We start from the raw sequence: 20188 nt of genomic DNA, 5'->3' as shown, positions 1-20188 counted from the left end.
TCCTGGTAACCTCATTTGAAGCATAGCTCCAGAACTGTGTCCATCCCTCCTAGCTCCCACGAGGGAGATGGTGTGTATTTGGAGGCAGGGGGTCACCTCTTTTCCTGGGATCTTCTCCCTGTCCTGCTGCTGTCTCTGGCCTGGGCTCCGGCAAACTCCCACCCACCCCCTCTGGTGGACTCAGCATAGGAAGACCAAGCCAGCTGCTGCCTGAGTGAGAACTGTCAGAGCTTGGAATTGCTCTCCCACAGCTATGGTACAGCCGCCTTCCTGAAGAGGAGCCCCATCACACACCCAGGACTGGCCCAGTGCCAGCCAGGGAGGAGTGTGGGCACACGGTTGCTGGGGCCAAGACACTCACCTTACCCAGACAGTTCTAGGGGCTGAGGGACACTGTCCTGACCAACCTTTTGTGTCCTTGACAAAGAATCTAGTGGGCTGTGGTCCTGGGACCATTCTGTCCACTGATGACAGAAAATGTGTCAACAGGCCCACTTGGGGTCCTCCCCTACCTCATCCCCATGGGCCTATGAGAGAGGCCTTCCCTCCAGGCTCTCACTTCTCCTTCCCATGTTATTGACCCAACTATCTCTTCCCTCCCAGCTTCCCGATACCTGGACTCTAGCTTCCTCTGGACTTTTTCCTTTCCCCCCAAAATATTTCTGGAGCATCCATTAAGTGCTGGGCACTCTGCTGGCCACTGGAGACCAAAAACAGACACACGGAGCTCGCGGCTGAAAAAGAAGAGAGATTGAAACAATGTGCTCTCTGTAGCTGTCTCTTTTTCTCTCCCTCCTTCCTCCTCCATGATTCTCTGCTCTTGTTCTATGCAGCCAGCATGCTGAGAGCAGCCAGGCTCTCTCATGACTGGGGAGGTGCCTGGACCGGTTCTGGCCTGGGTTGTACAGACACCCTTTGCTCCTGTCGGCGGTGTTCTTTACCTTGGGGTCATGCGTTCTCACCTTGAGTGTGGAAAGGTCTGAAGGTCTAATATAAGGATGTGAGCCCGGGGCTGGTGCCAAAAGGCCAAAAAGGGGCCTCCCTGAGATCAGCCCCAGGAGCCCTCTGCACCAGACTGTCCAGACTAACCCACCAAGCTGCCTCACAGAGGGCAGAGCCTTGAAGCAATCAGTGGAAGGGTTTTTGCCTAGAGCGTCCTTGGTGGATATTTCCTTTGGGAGCCTGGCAGCTGGTCAAGATTGTAGGTGCTCGGTCCTGGCCACCCACCATGTGATACCACTGCTGGCATTCATAGTTAGATAAGCAAAACAGTGTTTGACTAAGAGGCGTGATACTACCCACTCCTAGGTATTATCGGATTCTCCCTGTAAATCTCGCCACACTAGGCGAGCCATTTTGTACTCACAGAGAGACTGTCACTCCTCTGGTTTCAATTCTTTGTCCTTGGTCAGTACTAGAGTCACTCTCAGAAATGGACCCATGAGGAAAGCTGCTGCTCGTCTTCCAGAAAATCTCTGTTGACAACTTTGTCTCTAGATAATAGTCCACACGGTAAATCCCTTTCAGAATTTGCTACTGGGAAAATTCTCTGCTTCTCAATGGGGATTCTAGAACACATGGTGTCTCCACTCTTACTCTTAAGCTCAGGCACTGTAAGTACATTTGTCTCCGTCTATTTCCAGTGTCCTCCGTAAGATTTTGGGTCTTTCCTTTTGACTGTTTAAAATATAGTTAATATTTTTAACAAAAAACTTCCATAAATCTTGTTTGCATAAGAGGAATAGGCTGAGTATAATGAAAACATCGTTCTGGTTTGATGAATAATTCAACTACTCCGGAGCTCCGTGAAGGCAGGAGGTGTTGGGTGTGGGTGTGCCCGTGTGCATGGGGAGGGTGTTGGCTACCCTCCGCCACGCTCTTCAGACACCAAGCCTCCTCCTGAGCCCTGGGATCCTACTCCTGGAGCACAGCAGTGGCGCATGGGAGTGTCTTTTGTGGCCCCACTCCCCCTCTCAAATTGAGGTTGAAAGCAAGCCACTCCCTGTGGGAACTGGAATGCTCAGCAGAATTCTCAATGCCGAGATCTCATTACAGTGAGACATCACATCATCATTTCCCTGCCTGCAAAGCCTGGAGACTTTCGGAGTCGGAGGCTGTAGGGTGTTCATGGGGAGTGGTCAAACTGGGATACTTTGGAGAATGAAAGAGGCACAATTAATGTTATAATGTGCAAAGCATGACATGTCCTTTAGGGCCGGCCGTTGTCCCGGTTGCCTGGGTATTATGGTCTCTGAGTCTGACCCTCCTTCAGTTAGGGACCTGTGGGTCTCCCGATCTTCCCCAGAAATAGCTCCAGTTCTTTGGGGACTTCATCTAGCTGTCCGGAGGCCACCTGTATTTTTTCCCACTCACTCCCAGGAGGCATAAGGCGCATTGTGCAAATTCAACACAAATGTAGGAAGTACAAGTCCCTCTCTTTGTTCACGTGTACGGAGATAACTTTAGGGACCTCTCCTTCCTCACCTCTTCTTATTTCTTTTATCTCTAGTGGTCTCCGTACCTCCTTATTTTTGTCTCCTCCCCTTCAGAGTGGAGGGAGAGGTAGGGGTGGGGCTACAGATAGCCCAAACCTTGCTGGAGTGGGTGTGGAGTGGAAGTGAGCATGGATTAGGCCCAGGTTTGGGGAGATCTAGAGGTGGGAGGAAGCAGCCTTTTATCTGGAATCCATCACATTGCAGGGAGCAGTCTATTTTGGAGAATACCTTCTGCCTGGGGCCCAGGCCCCTTGGTTGAGGCTGTGATATGCTGTCCATAGCCACTGTTTCTCCAGGGGCCACAGAAGGGGGTCCCCCCGGATGGGGGAGAGGAGAGAAAGGAGGAGTGGAAAAGGCATCTCAGTTCTGAAGAAGGGGCTCCTGGGTGCAGCATCAGACAGGGTGCAAAGCCAGACCTGGGACCAGCCTGGGCCCTGTGAAGGAGGCCTCTACAGCCGCATCAGGATCTCTGGAAGCATGACTGGCTCAGGGTTTCTCACATTTGTTTTTCTCTTGGCCTTTAGTAAACTCCCTTTTGAGTATGTTGGCTTGTCCCAGCTGAGAGGCAGCTGTGGAAAGAGAAAACTGAACTTGGAGACAGAAGACCTGGGTTAGAATTGTAGCCCTACCACTTTCTTGAGCAAATCAGTTCACCCTTGCTTTCTTCATCTGTGAGACAGAAGCAATAATGGTACGCAGAAACTGGGTTCGCCTCCTGGTGGGTGTCGAGCCAAAAGATGTACCCAAGCCAAAGAGCAGGAGAGGAGAAGGATTTACTCCTCGCAGCAGGTAAGGAGAACACTGGGATCTTTCCCAAAGCAGTGTCTCCCCAAACAGCAAAACTGGGGGCGTTTTAAGCTAAGTGTAGATGTATATTCATAAAGGGGCCTGGGCGGTCTACGGAGTCCAAGCTTTAGTTGATTGGAGTCACGAGGGTCAGAAAAGGTCAACATCATCATCCCTTAGGTTCCAGTTGATCTGGTGGTTGAACCCTTCAGGCTAATGTTTACTGTGGTAGCAGAACCGGGAGCCCTGAGAGCCCATATTACCTTTGCTAATTTCACTTCTCTTGCCTGATAACAGTTGTTTGTTTCTGCATTCTTTTGTTCCCTTAGGATCGTTAGTTTTTAACGATCAAGGGCCAGCATTGTGGCCAGGCATAGATCACAAAATGACTTAGGCCCAAAATGGCTTCTTTTATGTCCAGAAAGCCAGGCTTGCTTGGTTTTCTTTCTCCGGGGATCCCCTACCTTACCCGCTTATAGTAACATCCATCACAGTGTCATAGAAAGCACTGGTTTAGGAATTTGATGGGCATATACCTCACACAGGGCAGATTCTCAGCCAAGACATCTTTAGTTGATTTGAGTTGCTCCTAGAGGAATAAGAGATGGGGGTCAGAGCTTTGTCTGCCCTTGGCTTAGAATTCTAAAAAGGAAACAGGGAGCCCCATGGCCTGGATGGTGATGGTGGCTGGAATCATAAGGGGACCAACTCTGAAGGTATGACTTGAGGGTGGACTACCACAGGATCAGACACTGCATGGGGACTTCCCTCTAAGTGGGAACCGTGTGGCCTACCTCCACCATCTTGTTGGGGAGCGCACACCTCACAGTGTAACACTGAGGGCCTTGGCCAAGCAATGAGGAGGGGGTTAGTGTCCTGGAGCCTCCGTTCCAGGTCCTGGACCTGCCATCCCTAGAATCGGATTGCGGTCTGGCCCTGTGTGCTGTGTGTGTCTCTCTTCCAGGAGCCACATCCCACCCTCAGGAGCTAGAAGGAGGGGAGGAAGTTTGTCAAAGTTCAACACACTTAGAAATGTTGACCAGGCAAGTCTCCCATTAGGGGAATAAATTTCTGTGTCTTAAAGAAAAGGCTTCAAATGCTATATCTGATTTTGAGGAGGCTCTGAGAAACATTCCTACCTAGTCAAGACACCCAGAATGTAGCTGGACCCGAATGAAATGTGGTCAGTGGGTCACAAGACAGAGGACCGACCCATCTTTCTATCCTACGACAATCTCCCAAACCAGAGTCACCATCACAGCCACTGCCCAATTCCCTGCATTTGTGCAAAAGCCTCTGCTAAAACCCTCATGCCTGCCAGCACCACCCACCCCAGCCGTCCCCAGAACAGCATCCTCATGTGCCCAAACCACCAAAACCATCTGATTTAACTCAAAGGCTGCAACGGTGTACTAGTTACATGTGAGATATTCCAAGGTCCCCACACTGCAGTGGGGGAGAGAAGGGGGTAAAGCAAAAGTCTGGAAGGACCACCATGAAAGAGCTCTCATGCAGTGGACACTGGTGTGCTCACACAGAGGAAAGTGAGGCGTGGGACTGGCCTGGGGGGCCACCAGGTCCTTCTGTTAGTAAGTCCACGTTACCTAATGGCACCTTGGGACTCTGAGCAATCGGGTGACACTGTTGGAGAAACCCAAAGAAAGGCCCTTAGGACCTTGTCATATTGTGGAAGAGATGGAGTGGGCACCCATGTAGTTAACAGAGCCAAGGCAAGGACCACTGTGGGAGAGGGTTGGGGTGTTTGGAGGTAGTGGATAGAGACCGGTGAGGTTGGCTAGAGAAGCATTTTGAGAAGTGTAGGCTCTTAAGCAACAATTTGAGGAAGAAGGAACATGACATGTTGGAGAGGGGAAGGCAACTTATAAAAAGTGGAAGGCAGCAGTTTTGTGGAAATTGCAGCAGTAACAGTATTTGTACCAGTGTGTACATTATCCACAAGCACTTTCATCTCACGTTGTCTCAGCTCATCCTCCCAACAGCCCTGTGAGGGGAGCATCCTTGTCATCACATCCAGGTGAGAGAGGCCTTGAAGATAGATGGAACTTCTAGAGGAGGAGGCATGGGGGAAGGGCCTCCAGGCAGAGGGAACTACATGAGCAAAGGCGTAGAGATGGGGAAGGACTGACTGTGTGGATGGAGAGATTAGTGCAGGGTTTCCACATGCAGAGTGAAGTCTGAGAACTATTCCTCAGTTGATGGACCATTCATCATTTTTGGCCGTTATGAATGATGCTGCTATGAACACTTGTGTACACATCGTGGTGTGAACATATGTTTTCATTGCTCTTGGGTATACAACTAGGAGTGGAACCGCTGGATCACGTGCTAATTCTATGATTAACCATTTGAGGAACTGCTAGATGGTTTCCAAAGCAGCTGCACCATTTTACATTTTCTACGGGATTTCTTGCCCTCCAGCTTCTAATTGGATTTGACCAACGGGAGGCACATTACATTACAGACATCAGAGGGTAGAGCAGAGTGAGGATGAGGTATTTATTTTCTGCAGGATTGCCATAAACCAGCTGCATCTCACTACTGAAGGCCAGAGCTCTTGTCAGTGATCCACCAAGAGTCACTGGTGGGTCTCCACCAAACTAAGGGCTCCAGGCTCCTCTACTGATGTCTCTGTCCCTTGGCTTTTTTAAAAATTGTGGTAAAATATACACAGTATAAAGCTTACCGTTTTAATCTTTTTTTTTTTTTTTTTTTGGCCACACCGTGCAGCTCGCAGGATCTTAGTTCCCCGACCAGGGATCCAACCTGGGCCCCCTGCAGTGCAAGCAAGGAGTCCTAACCACTGGACCGCCAGGGAATTTCCCACAGTTTAATCATTTTTAAGTGTACAGTTGAGTGGCATTAAGTGCGTTCACTTTGTTGTGTAGCCATCACCCTCATCCATCTCCAGAGCTTTTCCATCTATCTGAACTGAAACTCCACACTGGTTAATCAATGCCCCTCTCCTTCTCAGCCTTGAGTGGGCAGGACGCTCCCACGTGGCTACCCTGGAGCACTGCACCGTGCCTTGTGGTTCCACTACCTCCTGCCCACACACCTTTGTAAATCTCTCTTAAACTATCTTCAATTTACTCAACTTGAGTGAACCATTTATCTCCCGCCACACCTGGTACAACAACTCTCTGAGGCAGTGCCTAAAATTATCATCACCATTGTACAAATGAGAAAACCAAGGCAGGGGGAGGCTGAATAACTTACCCAAGGTCCTCACCTAGTAAGGGGAGAACTAGGATTTCGACTCAGCAATCTGGCTCCAGGACAGCTGAGATAAAAGCAAAGGCTACAGAATGTGACCACTGACAAACACGAGGATCCCGGGCAGGTGAAGAGTTCAAGCTGACCAGAGGCTGGAGCAGGGGTGGGGGTGACTGGGAGGCTGGAGAGGCCTCCAGAGAGACTGTTTAGCACCTGGGCAGAGGGGAGCAGGAAAGATGAGCACAGTCTGCATCATGCTGAGCCAGAATAGCGTATCCCGAGGGGAGACACCGCCGCTGCCAGTGGCTGCCCCGTCCCTCGCCGAGCTGACCCGGGCGGTCAGCTGAGACTCGCAGGAAGAGGCCGAGAGGACCTTGACTGGGGTTGAGCTCCATGGGCCAGAGGTGAGGCTGCTCTGGGAATGAAGCTGTCCCAACCTGTCCCAGGCCGGGGCCCTGTGGCCCTGCTGAGTAGCCAGGCCTGGGTGTGACTAGCGTGACCAAGTGGATTTACTCCATTGTGAGAAGACTCCTGGGATTGCCTCCCAACGTGACACTGCCTGATTGTGCTGGGATAACAGCGGAGGTCAGACGGCGCTGGAGAGGAGGGTGGCCGGACAGAGCTAAAGAGAAGGCTGGAGCGCACTGGCAGCCCAGGGCTGGAGGCAGAGGGGTGAGGGACGTGCAGGCCCAAGATGTTCTCCCTGCTCAGCGGGCTGGCTTTGCTGGCTGTCTCCTTCCTGCTCCTGAAACTTGGCACCATCTACTGGGAAAGGAGCCACCTTCCTCCTGGTTCTTTCCCCTTGCCCATCCTTGGAAACCTATGGCAACTAAGCTTTCAGCTGCACCCAGAGACACTTCTCCAGGTAGGGAATCCGTCCTGAGTTGGAGGCCCTCCGGAGAGGTGGTCACTTGGACCCTCCCCCTCAGCCCAGGGACACTAGAAGCAAGGAACTGGGCTCAGACACGCCTGGGGAGGTGAATCCTGCACCTGCCACTCACTTGCTCTATGACCTCGAGCCTCAGTTTCCTCATCTGTCAAATGCAGGGTTGTTGGTGGATTGCAAACATTGAATGTAAAAACTTTGCACAGGGATGTCCCTGGCGGTCCAGTGGCTAAGACTCCACACTCCCAATGCAGGGGACGTGGGTTCGATCCCTGGTCAGGGAACTAGATCCCACATGCGGCAACTAAGAGTTCACATGCCACAACTGAGACCTGGAGCAACCAAATAAATAAGTAAATAAATATTTTAAAGAAAAAAAAAAAAAAACTTTGCACAGAGGTCACCCAAGAGGATTCTGCAGCAGAGCTCCACTGCCAATGTAATGAGGTGGAGAAAACTCTTTAACAGGACTCTGCTCCGGGAGGGCACTGTCTGTGGCTGGAAGGAATTTTCTGAAAAGCCACTTGAGATGGGAACTGGGGAGAATGGGACCCCCGAGGGCACACTCAAGTAGCACTGCTACACCAAGCCCCCTTCTAGGGTGGGTGGATCCCACCAGTGGGAGGGTTTTGTTGCCCTGAGTGGGGGGTCTGAAATCCGGACCAGAGCTGACGTATTGCTGGGAATTGGAGGGCAGGAGACAATTCCCTTCCCCATGACAATGCTCAGCTGTCATCAATGTTGACTAAGTATTTTATAAAATTCTGATTGAAGATTCTAGATGACCATGATCCCCAGGCTCCTCATGTAGTAGGAAAAGCACTGCACTGAGAGTCGGGACACCTGGGTATGATCCCTGGTCTTTTGCTTTCTTTTTTGGCCTCCATTTTCTTTCTTTGCTTTTCTTTTTCTTTTTTTGGCCACACCGTGAAGCCTATGGGATCTTCATTCCCCGACCAGGGATTGAACCCACGCCCCTGGCAGTGAGAGCGTCAAGTCCTAACCACTGGACCGCCAGGGAATTCCCTGGCCTCCATTTTCATAAACCAGAGATTATGATACCTACCTCACACACTTATACTGAAAATGCACTCAAGTAATATATGTAAAGGCCACACTGGACACTGAGCCCTGAAGAAAGTATAGTTATAATTGACTATCATCTGTAAAATGGGTAGAGCATACCCACCTCCCAGGACCCCGGGGGTCCAAACCAGACGCCGTAAGTGCTGGGCCCTGACTATTCTAGGTGCTCAGGGAGCCTGTGATGTGACCCCAGCTGGCACTAGTTCTGGCTGTGGGAACCCAGGGTTTGGCTTGTCTGACGAACAGGGTGGCGGGTGCTCTGAGAAGGTGCACTTGAGGTAAGTGTTGGGTACGAGAAGGTGGAGATTCATGCCAAGAGGAAGGTTCCCAGGAATGGGGCCAACTGAGCTTTCTCTGCAGCCCTGGGACCCTGTCCCTCCGCAGCTGGCCCAGGCTCGCGGCAACGTGTTCACCGTGTGGGTGGGCCCGACGCCTGTGGTGGTGCTGAGTGGCTTCTGGGTGGTGAAGGAAGCCCTGGTCTCCAACTCGGAGCAGTTCTCAGGCCGGCCCCTCACCCCGCTCTTCCGGGACGTGTTTGGAGAAAGAGGCAAGGCTGCCCTCTCTGCTGGGAACGGGGTGGCTGGATGGTCACTGCACTCAGGAGTCCCCTGGGGTGACCCAGAACTGTTAACAGGGAGGAATCTGCCAGGAGGACTCGGGTCTCCTCAAACACCGCTGTGCGAGGGGAGGGGGCAGCATGGGAAGGAACCAGCTCTGGAGGGTCAAAAAGACCTGAGTCAAGTCTCAGCTGTGCCCCTGCCAGCTGTGTGACCGGGCGAGGCAGCCTCCCTCTCCGTCCCTCAGTGTGCCCGTCTGTTAGATGGGGATAGTGACTGCTCTCGCCTCCCCGGGATGTGGGGGAGATTAAGTGAGCCCTACAGCCAGGAGTGCCCAGGACAGCGCCTGGCTCAGGAAATGCCCTTCCCCCGCCTCCTCCCCTCCAGGCTCCGTCCTCCCTTCCCTTCTTTATCTCCTCCTCCATTTCTTGTAGGGACTCTTAAAGGCAAAATCAGATTGGCAGCTTGGGAGGAGGGCATAGCTGAGCCCACCTTGATGGTACCAGGCCCACGGACCACATGACCGCCAAATGCCCCTCGGTCAGAGCACCAGCCGCGAGCTGATTGGGAAGGCTGCCCAGGGGTCTGCTCTCCCTGCCTGAGTGAGAGCCAGGTGGCCCTGGCCTGGGAGGCTGGGACGGGCTGCTGACTGTCCCCCAACCCGGGCCCAGGGGTCATCTGCAGCAGTGGGCACACGTGGAGGCAGCAGAGACGCTTCTGCCTGGCAACGCTTCGGGAGCTAGGCCTAGGCAAGCTGGCACTGGAGCTGCAGTTGCAGGGAGAGGCGGCAGAGCTGGCAGAGGCCTTCCACCAGGAGCAGGGTAAGGAGCGGCTGGGGCAGGACCACCCTAATCCCTCCACAACAAACAAGCACACTCCTGCAAGGAGGCTGAGCCCTCGGGGGTGTGTGTGTGTGTGTGTGTGTGTGTGTGTGTGTGTGTGTGTGTGTGTGTGTGTGTGTGTGTGTGTGTGTGTGTGTGTGTGTGTGTGTGTGTGTGTGTGTGTGTGTGTGTGTGTGTGTGTGTGTGTGTGTGTGTGTGTGTGTGTGTGTGTGTGTGTGTGTGTGTGTGTGTGTGTGTGTGTGTGTGTAAAGGGGTGGACCCTTTGCGGGTCCAGTAGGGGATTTGTGCTACATCAATAAATCAGGAGTTTCTGTAAGGTGGGCAAGTGGGCAGACAGAGGCCCAGGAACGTCCAGTCCATTGAGAAGCCTGAAGCCCTTCTCTACAGATGGGGAAATGTCCTCCCTCAACATCTCGAGCCTTTTACACCACAGACCCTTTGCACATGCTGTTCCCCCTCTGGAATGTCCTAATCCACTCCCCTTCCCTCCCTGTGAGAAACCACTGCTCCTTTCAGACCTGGCTGACATCACCTGCCTAAGAAGCCCTCCCCAAATCCCAGGCACAGCGGGTCCCTGTATCCTTTGTTTCCAGCTGGGACATACCTGCCCCACGTTCTAGTGTGTTTAAATGGGTCTGTCTCCCACACCTGTCCCTGCAAACCCAGCGCCTGTCACCAAGCCTGGCTCATAGAAGTTGCTCCGTAAGCATTTGCTGAGTGAATGACTGAAGACTGGGAATGAATGAGTGATGCAATGAGTGACCTTATACAGACTGGATGAACACTCAGGGAAGTGCTCTTTTTGCCTCCTCGCCCTGAGCCCTGCCCCTCTGTTCTCAAGTAGACCCTTCGACCCTCGGGTACACATTGTCACGTCCACGGCCAGAGTCATTGGGGCCCTCGTGTTTGGCCGCCGCTTCCTCTTGGAGGATCCCTTCTTCCAGGAACTGATTCAAGCCATTGACTTTGGCCTGGCCTTTGTCAGCACCATTTGGTGCAGGGTAAGCTGGCCCTCGGGGAGGCAGGTGTGCCGACCATTGGACAGCTGGGAGCCCAGGGTAGGCAGGGGCCTCAGCCAGGGCATAGCAGGGAGGGTGTCAGGTAGGCAGGAGGAAGGCCATGGGGCCTGATTCTGGGTTCCTCAGGCAGCCTCTGCTCAGCAAAATGACGATTCACAGCATCAAAGTTCCTTTATTGTGGTTGAGCATGGAAGTGTGGGCAGGGAGTAAGAGACAGGTTAAACCCCCTTAAATACAGCTGTCTGGGCCTGTGACATCCTAGCTGAGCCCTGGGTCCAGTCTCTGCTACTACTGCCTTCATTACTGTCTAGATTACTTTGGGAGTGTGGAGAGTTTCCAGATGACGAGCGGTCCTGGGAGGCCCATGTCAGAGGTTCCAGACCACTTTGGTGCCCCCAGCACCATTCTGAGCTGCCCTGGCTCAGGGTCAGCACCTGAGCAGCACCTGGGCAGGCCTCTTCCCCCACAGCTGTATGATATGTTCCCCTGGGCCTTCCACCGCCTCCCAGGCCCCCCAGGAGCTGTTTAGGTACCAGAAGGCTGTGCGAGGCTATATCTGCCAGGAGATCAGCAGACACAAACTCAGGACACCTGAGGCCCCCAAGGAGTTCATCAGCTGCTACCTGGCCCAGATCACTAAGGTGGGCCTGAAACAGCTGCAGACGGAGGGAGGGAGGGACGGAGGGGGCTGTCTTCCCGGCTGCATCTCATTTCAAGGCCACGGCCTCAGTTCCTCATCCTGGCCTCAGTTTTTCAGAGCACGCTGAAGCAGCAGCCGTTTGGGTTTTTCCCTCCCTATCTTTACCCAGGCCGGCGCTGGCTCCTGCAGACATGGGTAGGGTGGGAAGCAGGAGACCTGGCTGATGTCAGGGTAGTTTCCCCCTCAAAAGTCAGTGCAGTCCTGGGACTCAGGCCCTTCTGACCCCAGAGGAGTTCTGGTCCCACAAGTTTAGGGACAGGCCAGGCCTCAGTCAGGGAGATGCCAGGGCTCTGTGAGAGGAGAGCTTCAGACTTGGAGCTGCTCTCCCCACCACTCATCCCCCACCCACCAGGCCACGGACGACCCTGTCTCCACATTCAATGCAGAAAACCTGATCCAGGTAGTGGTCGACCTGTTTCTGGGAGGCACCGACACCACGGCCACTACCCTGTGCTGGGCACTCATCTACGTGGTCCAGCATGGAGCCATCCAGGGTAAGGGGGCCATGGTTACACCCTGCTGACTGCCCCATGCCCATTACCCCTGCTGTGGGCTTCTGGGCTGAAGGAACCTGTCCCCATCACTGTCTTTGGTCTGCGGCCCCAGGGGTGGGTCCTGCTCTCACTGCTGTGGTGTAGGAGGTGTTCATGGCTTTGAATCAGATGGAGGGGCTGGGGGGTGGGGACTTCTAGTCCCACCCTGCTACTGACTGAGTGATCCTGGGTAAGTAATTCAACCACTTAGGAACAGTGTGAAATGAGGCAACATTATTTCACCCATTCAGTAATGATCCAGCACCTACTAAGTGCCAGGCCCTGTGTCAATGTCCACCAAGATCACAAAGGAAAGAAAGGCGGCTAGAGTTCTCTCAGGGACAAACTGGCCATGACCTGAGTTCAGATCCTGGTTCCACTAGTTTTGTGGCCTTCAGAAAAGTACCTGTCCTGTCACAGCCTCAGTTTTCTTGTCTGTAAAGTGGAGACAACAGTTCCTACCCCATAGGACTCTTTGTATATAGAACACTTGGCACACAGTGGGTGCTGAAATCTGGGTCCTAGCCCTTCCCTCAAGTTCCCCTCGGAGGAGCAAATCCTGCAAAATCTTGTTCACAAGCTCTGCCTCAGAGAGGGACTGCCACTGTTGGGACCAGGGGTGGCTGAGTGGGGTAGGGCAACCTAGGGGCGATGAACCTTGGCGACTGTCTCTGGGTGGGGACGAGGACGGTGGGGCGTGGTGGGGAGGTCGGGCTGCAGCCCTTCCCGGGACCCACGCAGAACCGCCTGCAGAGAGGGTGCAGCGGGAGCTGGATGCGGTGCTGGGCACCTCCCGGGCCATCTGCTACTAGGACCGCGAGCTACTGCCCTACACCCGCACCGTCCATGAGGTGCAGCGCCTCAGCAGCGTCGTGACCGCAGATGCCGTGCGCCGGTGCGTGACCTCCACCCATGTGCACGGCCACCCTGTGCCCAAGGTAGGTGGCCCCAGTGTGACCTCATGCCCGATCCAGTGCCTGCAGAAAGCACCCTTCGCTGGGCTGCCTGCCCAGCACAGCCACCTGCTACAGCTTCTGCCTGTCTGCCAACTCAGTCAATCCTCCATCCATCCATCCCTTCATCTCTATCTATGGCATTCCGGATGGAGAGTTATGATTGCGAAAGAATACACTCAATTAGGGATATTTTTAAATGTTCTGTGTTGTTCAGAAGTAACCCCTGCAGATATTTTAATGCACCTCTTTCCAATCTTTTTTGTCCACATATATTTTACGTAGCTGTGATTATGCTGAATGTATAACTCCGAATCCTTCATTTCACTTAACATGTCATTCTGATTCTTCTACATTACTGGTTCCCAAACTTCTAGGCACACCAGAATCACATGCAGGGCTTGCTAAAATGTACGTTGCTGGGAGCCATTCCCAGAATATTGGGGGTGAGGCCTGAGAATCTGCCTTTCTGACAGGTTCCCAAGTGGTGTGGATGCGTTGGGCCCCGGGACCACATTTTGAAAACCACTGTTCCACGTCACTCTAAATGGCTGCATAATGTTCCACCAGATGGATGTTTTCTAATTCTTAACCCTTATTGGTGAACTTTTAGCCTATTTGCAATTTATGTGCCTTAGGCTTGGTCTGCATTTTGTGTTATATCCTTAGAACTGATTTCTAGTAGAAACGCCTTTCTCATTTCTTTCATTTTATAACTAAGTTAAGAGAACAAGTACTGAATAAGGAGAGATAGAGGAATAAAGTTAAATCAAACTGTTTAGGTCAAGAACAGCCACTGTATATGTACATAAAACTTGAGTCTGAGCTTCCCTGGATCAAGTCAAAAAAGGAAATCCCAATTAGGTATGACTTGCATTATGTCATAAAAGGAGGCATGCCTGAATCAGGAAAACTGGCTTATCACCCTTCGAGAAGTTATTATGAAGATCGTCAATCAGAATACCTTTTTGAGGGCCAGTGGGCGATGTATTGGGTGGTGCCTTCAGTAGGAGTTTAAAGATACAGAAATATTCTTTCATATGGTAGCTTCTTCTTATCTTCAACCCTTTTTTTTTTTTTTTTTTTTTTTTTGGCGGTACCCGGGCCTCTCCCTGCTGTGGCCTCTCCCGTTGTGGAGCACAGGCTCCGGACGCGCAGGCTCAGCGGCCATGGCTCACAGGCCCAGCCGCCCTACGGCATGTGGGATCTTCCCGGACCAGGGCACGAACCCGCGTCCCCTGCATCAGCAGGCGGACTCCCAACCACTGCGCCACCAGGGAAGCCCTCTTCAACCCATTTTAAATGAAAGTTTAACATGAACACATTTCTGCATGGAGTTAAAAAATAGAGTTCAGGTTTGTAGCTCTCTGGTGATTCAGCTTGAAACAGGTTTCTGTGCAGGTTTCTGACATGAACTGGATCATAACATAATAATTCCTGCTCTTTTCCAAGCCTTACTGTGTGCTAAGGGCTTTGAGTCCACTACAGCACTCAGTCCTCACAATGACTGACTGTCATGCAGATCCTAGATAAGAGATATTTATTGAATCAGTTGTCTATCTCTCTTGCTATGTAATAAATTACCCCCAAACTTAGCAACTTACAAAAACAGCACTCCTGTGGGCTAGGGATCTGGGTTTCTGTGGGTCAGGGATCTAGGCGCAGCTTAGCTGGATGCCTCTGATTCAGGGTCTCTCATGATGTTATGATGAAGTTGTTGGCTGGGGCTGCAGTCTTATCTGAAGGCTCCATGGGGAGGTTCCACTGTCAGAGCACTTGCATTGCTTTCTTCAGGATTCAGTTTCTCCTGGGCTGTTGGCTGGAGGCCACCCTCAGTTCCTTAACATGGGGCCTCTACATAGGGCAGCTCAAAACATAGCGGCTGACCTTCACTAGAGAGAGCAAGTGAGAAGACAGAAGCTACAGTCTTTTTGTATCCTAATCTCAGATGTGGTATCCCATCACTTTTGCCATATTCTGTTTGCTAGAAGTGAGTCACTAGAGCCAGCCCACCCTCAAGGGGAGACGGTTTTACGGGGAGTGAATGCCAGGCATCATGAATCATTTGGGGAGTGGGGTGTCATTTTAAAGGAAATGTAGCACAGGTGTGTAGGTGGCAAGGTTGCCATTTTAATGAAGATGAAACAGAGTCACTCATCTTGGTGCCCTGTGCACGGAGGTGCGCTGTGTTAAGACTTTCCTCAGAAAGGGACTTTGGCTCAGCACTGATGCTCCAGCCTGTCCCTGGTGGAAGCCTCAATGGTACAAGGTGGTACACCGTGAAAACAATGGGGATAGAAGGTATGGGGGCCCAATTTTTTCCATCATGAGAATCTTTGTTCAACTTTTACAACCATGGTTCAGGGAAGACTTGACAGGAAGGGCCCTGCCAGGATGTGATTATTAAATTCTTATTAATTTGATCAGACTTGAGATTCCTATCTCCATGCATTTTTTTCTTCACAATAACCCTGTCCTTTAGATGCTGTTGCTACTGTTAATCTTTTTTTTTTTTTTTAACAGATAGCTTAAGAGAGCTCAAGTAACTGCCGCAAACACACAGTTAGTAAGGTACTTAACTGAGTTTGGAATTCATGTCCCTCTGATTCCAAATTTTTTGCTCTACCATACTCCCTGCCGTTCATATTGCTCTAGAAATGCCTCTTTAGGAAGGTTAAGTGAATCAGCATGTTGGAAGGAGGTGTTTTGCATTGTCTATTGGTCTGCCAGATTGGCTAATACTGAACAGTCCTTGGCAGTATTTGGCCATCAAGTTCAGAGGTTAGACAAATGTCTCCTTAATTGTGAGGGTAGGACCATGTCATCAACTCATTATGCTGTTATCCTGGTAGAAGCCCCCAGGCCCTGGTTGTCCAAGAGTTGTTCCAAATTAGGTCAAGTTAAAAAGGAGGGAACTAAGGTTCAGCTCTGCTTCATGTCGTTTGGGATTAGAAATTTCCTTATTAATAGCCCATTCCTGCCAATTTGATTCTAGGAGGTGTTCTGTGATAAGAGCTCCAGGGAGCCATTAACAGCCTGGAATCAATACTGAGCTTTTCCAACTTGGGCGAGAGATGTCTCCTGAAAGTAGAATCAAAGCTTGTCAGTAGATCAATAAATGTTACAGATATTCCTAAATGGTTCAGTCAAGTGACAGCGACAACAGCAATGGTCCCTAATACAGAGGTGGCACTTCAAGCCTGTCTCTCTTCAGACATTCTATTTGATTGTAAACTCCAAGCTGCCATTTACCGGGAAGAAGTTGGGATAGAATCCCCAGGAGGTATCCAGCAGGCAGATGGCTCTATAATTTGTAGGAGAAGGAGGGTTGCCCATGTTGTGTGCTGGGTAGGCTATAGTCTGAGCCTGTCCCACAAATTAATATAAGTTAATCACTTTGCAAGGAGTCCAGAACATTACCCAGAACAGGATAGAAATAATTCTGGAGGGAAAAGAGCATCTTGCCAGGAGCCTCTGCATCTGAAGGTGATTATTAAGAACTGTTGTAATGCAGAAGTTACTTCATCCCTGGTAGTGAAAATGGAGGGAAATTCCCAGGACTATAACTAAGAAACAAACAGCTCACTCAGGCAGCAGCGAGAACACGTGCTTCCCAATCCCTCTGATTAAAGCCACGGAGTAAAGAGGTCTGGGTGCCTGTCAGTCTGGATGGCTAAGGTCAGGCCCCTCCCTTAAGGCTTCAGTAGAGCAACTAAAAAAAAGAAGAAGAAAAAAGAAAAGTGCCTTCTGAAAGTATTTACATTGTCTGAACTTCTGCATTCTTCACCGGCTTCTCTTTGGTGTGCAGGCTTCAAACTGCTGAGTTTTTAATTTCAAGATGCCTTTGTCAAAACTGAGAATCCCGTGGCCAGTTCTCTAGTCCCCACAGGGGTGACCAGTTTAATTCTCTGGTGTTGGTTAATGAGCCACAGGCTATGAGGCCTTCCTCAGAGCACCTGGAGCTGCACCTCCCAGGTCCCGGGTCCGTAGCCAACCCCATCCTGGTTCCACTTTGGCTTCCTGGTCAGCCCAGGGCCCACGTGATAAGGAGCTGAAGTCACCAACAGGAGCCTTTGGCTCCTTTCTTCTCCCATCTGTTCAGTCTGATTCTCTTTCCAGTTATTCACTTCTTTGAGGTAGAGTGAGGGCTCGGGTTAGGTTAGGGTTAGAGGTCACTCTCTCCTCTCCCTAATCCTAAGGATTGAAGTTTTCTGTCTCTTCTTCTATCTGCCTTGTTACTCAGTCTTTCTTTCACTTTGTTTGTCTGCCATTCCATTTCTCCTCTCTCTCTCTCTTTCTCACACACACACACACACACACACACACACACACACACACACACACACACACACACACACACACACACACACACACACACACACACACACACACACACTGCCAGTATTCATTGCCCGGTGCAGAACTTGGTCCCCTCCATTCATGCTCAATAGCCACTGGCCCTCTTCCTAGGAGGCAGAAGCTGAGTCTCTAGCCTGGGCCAGGAGTCTTTAGGATGGAGGTGGGTGCGCCTTAGCCAGGAGAGCATAATGCCCAACAATTTCACTGATGTGAAGGCCTGTCTGCTGAATCTCTTTGAGGCCCCCTGGTCCCAGGCAACTCTCCTCTGCACACCGAGTGTTCTCTGAGCTCATATCAGCCCAGCATCAGGGCTGGGTGCTGGGCCAGCTGAGCTCCCTGAGCCATACCAGCTCCTCTCTGCAGGGCACCATCATCTTGTCCAACCTGGCCTCTGTGCTCTATGACCCTGAGTGTTGGGAGACCCCCAACAATTCAACCCTGGCCACTTCCTGGACAGGAAACTTCCTGGTCAGTGAGGCCTTCCTGCCATTCTCTGCAGGTACTGGACACAGCACTGGGTCATGGGTGGTGGGTGTGACAGGACAGGCGCAGGGACAGCTGCCACCCTCTGACCTTTCCTTCACACAGGGCATCGGTGTGCCTAGGGGACCAGTTGGCTTGGATGGAGCTCTTCCTGATGTTTGCCACCCTCCTCAGGACCTTTTGGTTCCAACTGCCAGAGGGGAGCCCAGGGCTCAGGCGGGAGTACGTCTTTGGGGGCACTCGGCAGCCCCGGCCCCAGAAGATCTGTGCCGTGCCCCATCTGAACTGCCCCAACCCAGGTCCTGGAGAGGAGGGCGTGTAGCCAATGGCAGGGCGCGGGGGCGGTCTGGAGACTTGTCCCCCACAAAGACCTTCCTTAGTCTCTTTCGGCTCCTGAAAAGTTGAAGAAGGACAGAGGTTCACCAACTCAGCTGCCTGTGGTTCCCCCTAACACAGGCTCTGGTGAGTGACGTCGGAGAGTAGACGTATTAAGGGCTCTACAAAGGTGGCTCAGTTTGGGTAGCTCAGTTCTTAGGATTTTACAAGGTTGGTTAAGAGGTTTGGCCTTGAATCACTTCACAAGATTAATCTGGGGAGTCAAGCCTCACAAGGTGGCAGCTCAAGAGGTTCAGAGGGAGAGGCGTTTGAGAAAAACTATAAATACAGTAGTGCATCCAAGTATTATCCATGCTGGCCCCTGATAGTCCAAAAACTGGGAAGCTTATTTTCTGTCCTCTCCTGCCCTCTACTGACTGGATGTGAGAAGTGCAGGTCCCTGCCAACACGGGACAGGGAAAGATCTTCCCGACTCTCTGTATCAGGCAAAGCCAGCAAATTAGGATGCCCCAAGGTTTGAAACACTGTGTCTCCAGACAAGTCTTGCTTATTAAAAAAGAATAACTTGTATTAAGAAAATTCAAATCAAAATGAGATACCACTACACACCTATTTGAATTGCTGAAAACAAAGCCCTGACCCCAAGTACTGGAATTCTCACACAGTGCTGATGGGAATGTAAAATGGTACAACCACACTGGAAAACAGTTTGGGAATTCCTGGTACAATTAACATTATACCATACAACCCAGCTGTCTCACTCCTGGTATTTAACTAAAAAAGATGAAACTATATGTTCCCAACAAACCATACTATCTGAATTCCATTTTCTGTGATATTCGAAAAGACAAAACTATAGGACATAAAACATAACTGGTGGCAAGGTCTAGGAGTAGGGTTATGGGTTGACTATAAAGGGACACAAGGGAACTTTCTGGGACGATGGAAATGTTCTGTATCTTGATTGTGGTGATGGTTACACACCTGTATGTGTTTGTCAAAAATCATTGAACTGTTACTTAAAAAGGTGAATGTTATTGTGTATAAATCATATCTCAGTAAATCTGACTTCTATGAAAGAAATGTCTTACCTTTCTCCTCTGATTTATTTAAAAGATGCACCTATGAATTGTAAACAAATAGAACAAAGCACAGATGTAGAAAACAAACTTATGGTTACCAGAGGATAAGGGCAGGGGAAGGGATAAATTGGGAGATTGGGATTGGCATATACACAGTACTATATATAAAATAGATAACTAATAAGAACCTGCTGTATAGCACAGGGAACTCTACTCAGTACTTCGTAATGGCCTGTATGGGAAAAGAATCTAAAAAAAAAAGATATATGTGTATGTATAACTGATTCGCTTTCCTATACACCTGAAACTAACACAACATTGTAAATCAACTATACTCCAATAAAAATTAAAACAAACAAACAAAGGGTGTCACTCATCATCCCCTTATACAAAGGGTTAAGTTGCAACCCAGTTACCAGTGGTAGTGTAGTCACCCATGACAATGCACTCTGAGGGGAATTCAGGATGGAAAAAACAGGTTGAAGCGTTCTGTATTTTGGGTATAAAGGCCCCTTGATAGTTAAGATGCTTACCTCAGGAAGAATTTCAATGACCCCCAGATTCTTGCATTTTCCTATGCATAGATAGATAAGCACTAAAATCATTAACTTTGTGATTAGCAGTAACCTTTTTAATGCTTAACTACATGTATTTTCCACCAAAAAATTCATATACATACTGGCCCCTCCCCTCCCTCTTTGGAGCAGTTCCTCAGGGCTCTCTGAGAGGCTGTCTCCCGAGCTACAGTCCTCAGTACAGTCCCTGAATAAAACTGAAACTCACTGCTCTCGCTCTTAAGTTGTGTGTTTTTTCAGTGGACAGAATGAACCAACAGTT

General features: G+C 50.7%; 1 pseudogene; it reads left to right on the top strand.

Moving 5' to 3' along the window:
- The first annotated feature begins 11383 nt into the window (after positions 1–11383).
- Positions 11384–18255, top strand: LOC132520229 (cytochrome P450 2J2-like; annotated as a pseudogene).
- Positions 18256–20188: the final 1933 nt, after the last annotated feature.

Source organism: Lagenorhynchus albirostris, chromosome 5 (genome assembly GCF_949774975.1).
Source record: "Lagenorhynchus albirostris chromosome 5, mLagAlb1.1, whole genome shotgun sequence".
Classification (NCBI taxonomy): domain Eukaryota; kingdom Metazoa; phylum Chordata; class Mammalia; order Artiodactyla; family Delphinidae; genus Lagenorhynchus; species Lagenorhynchus albirostris.
The sequence above is the reverse complement of the archived record's forward strand: the minus strand, read 5'-3'. Positions and strand labels throughout refer to the sequence as shown.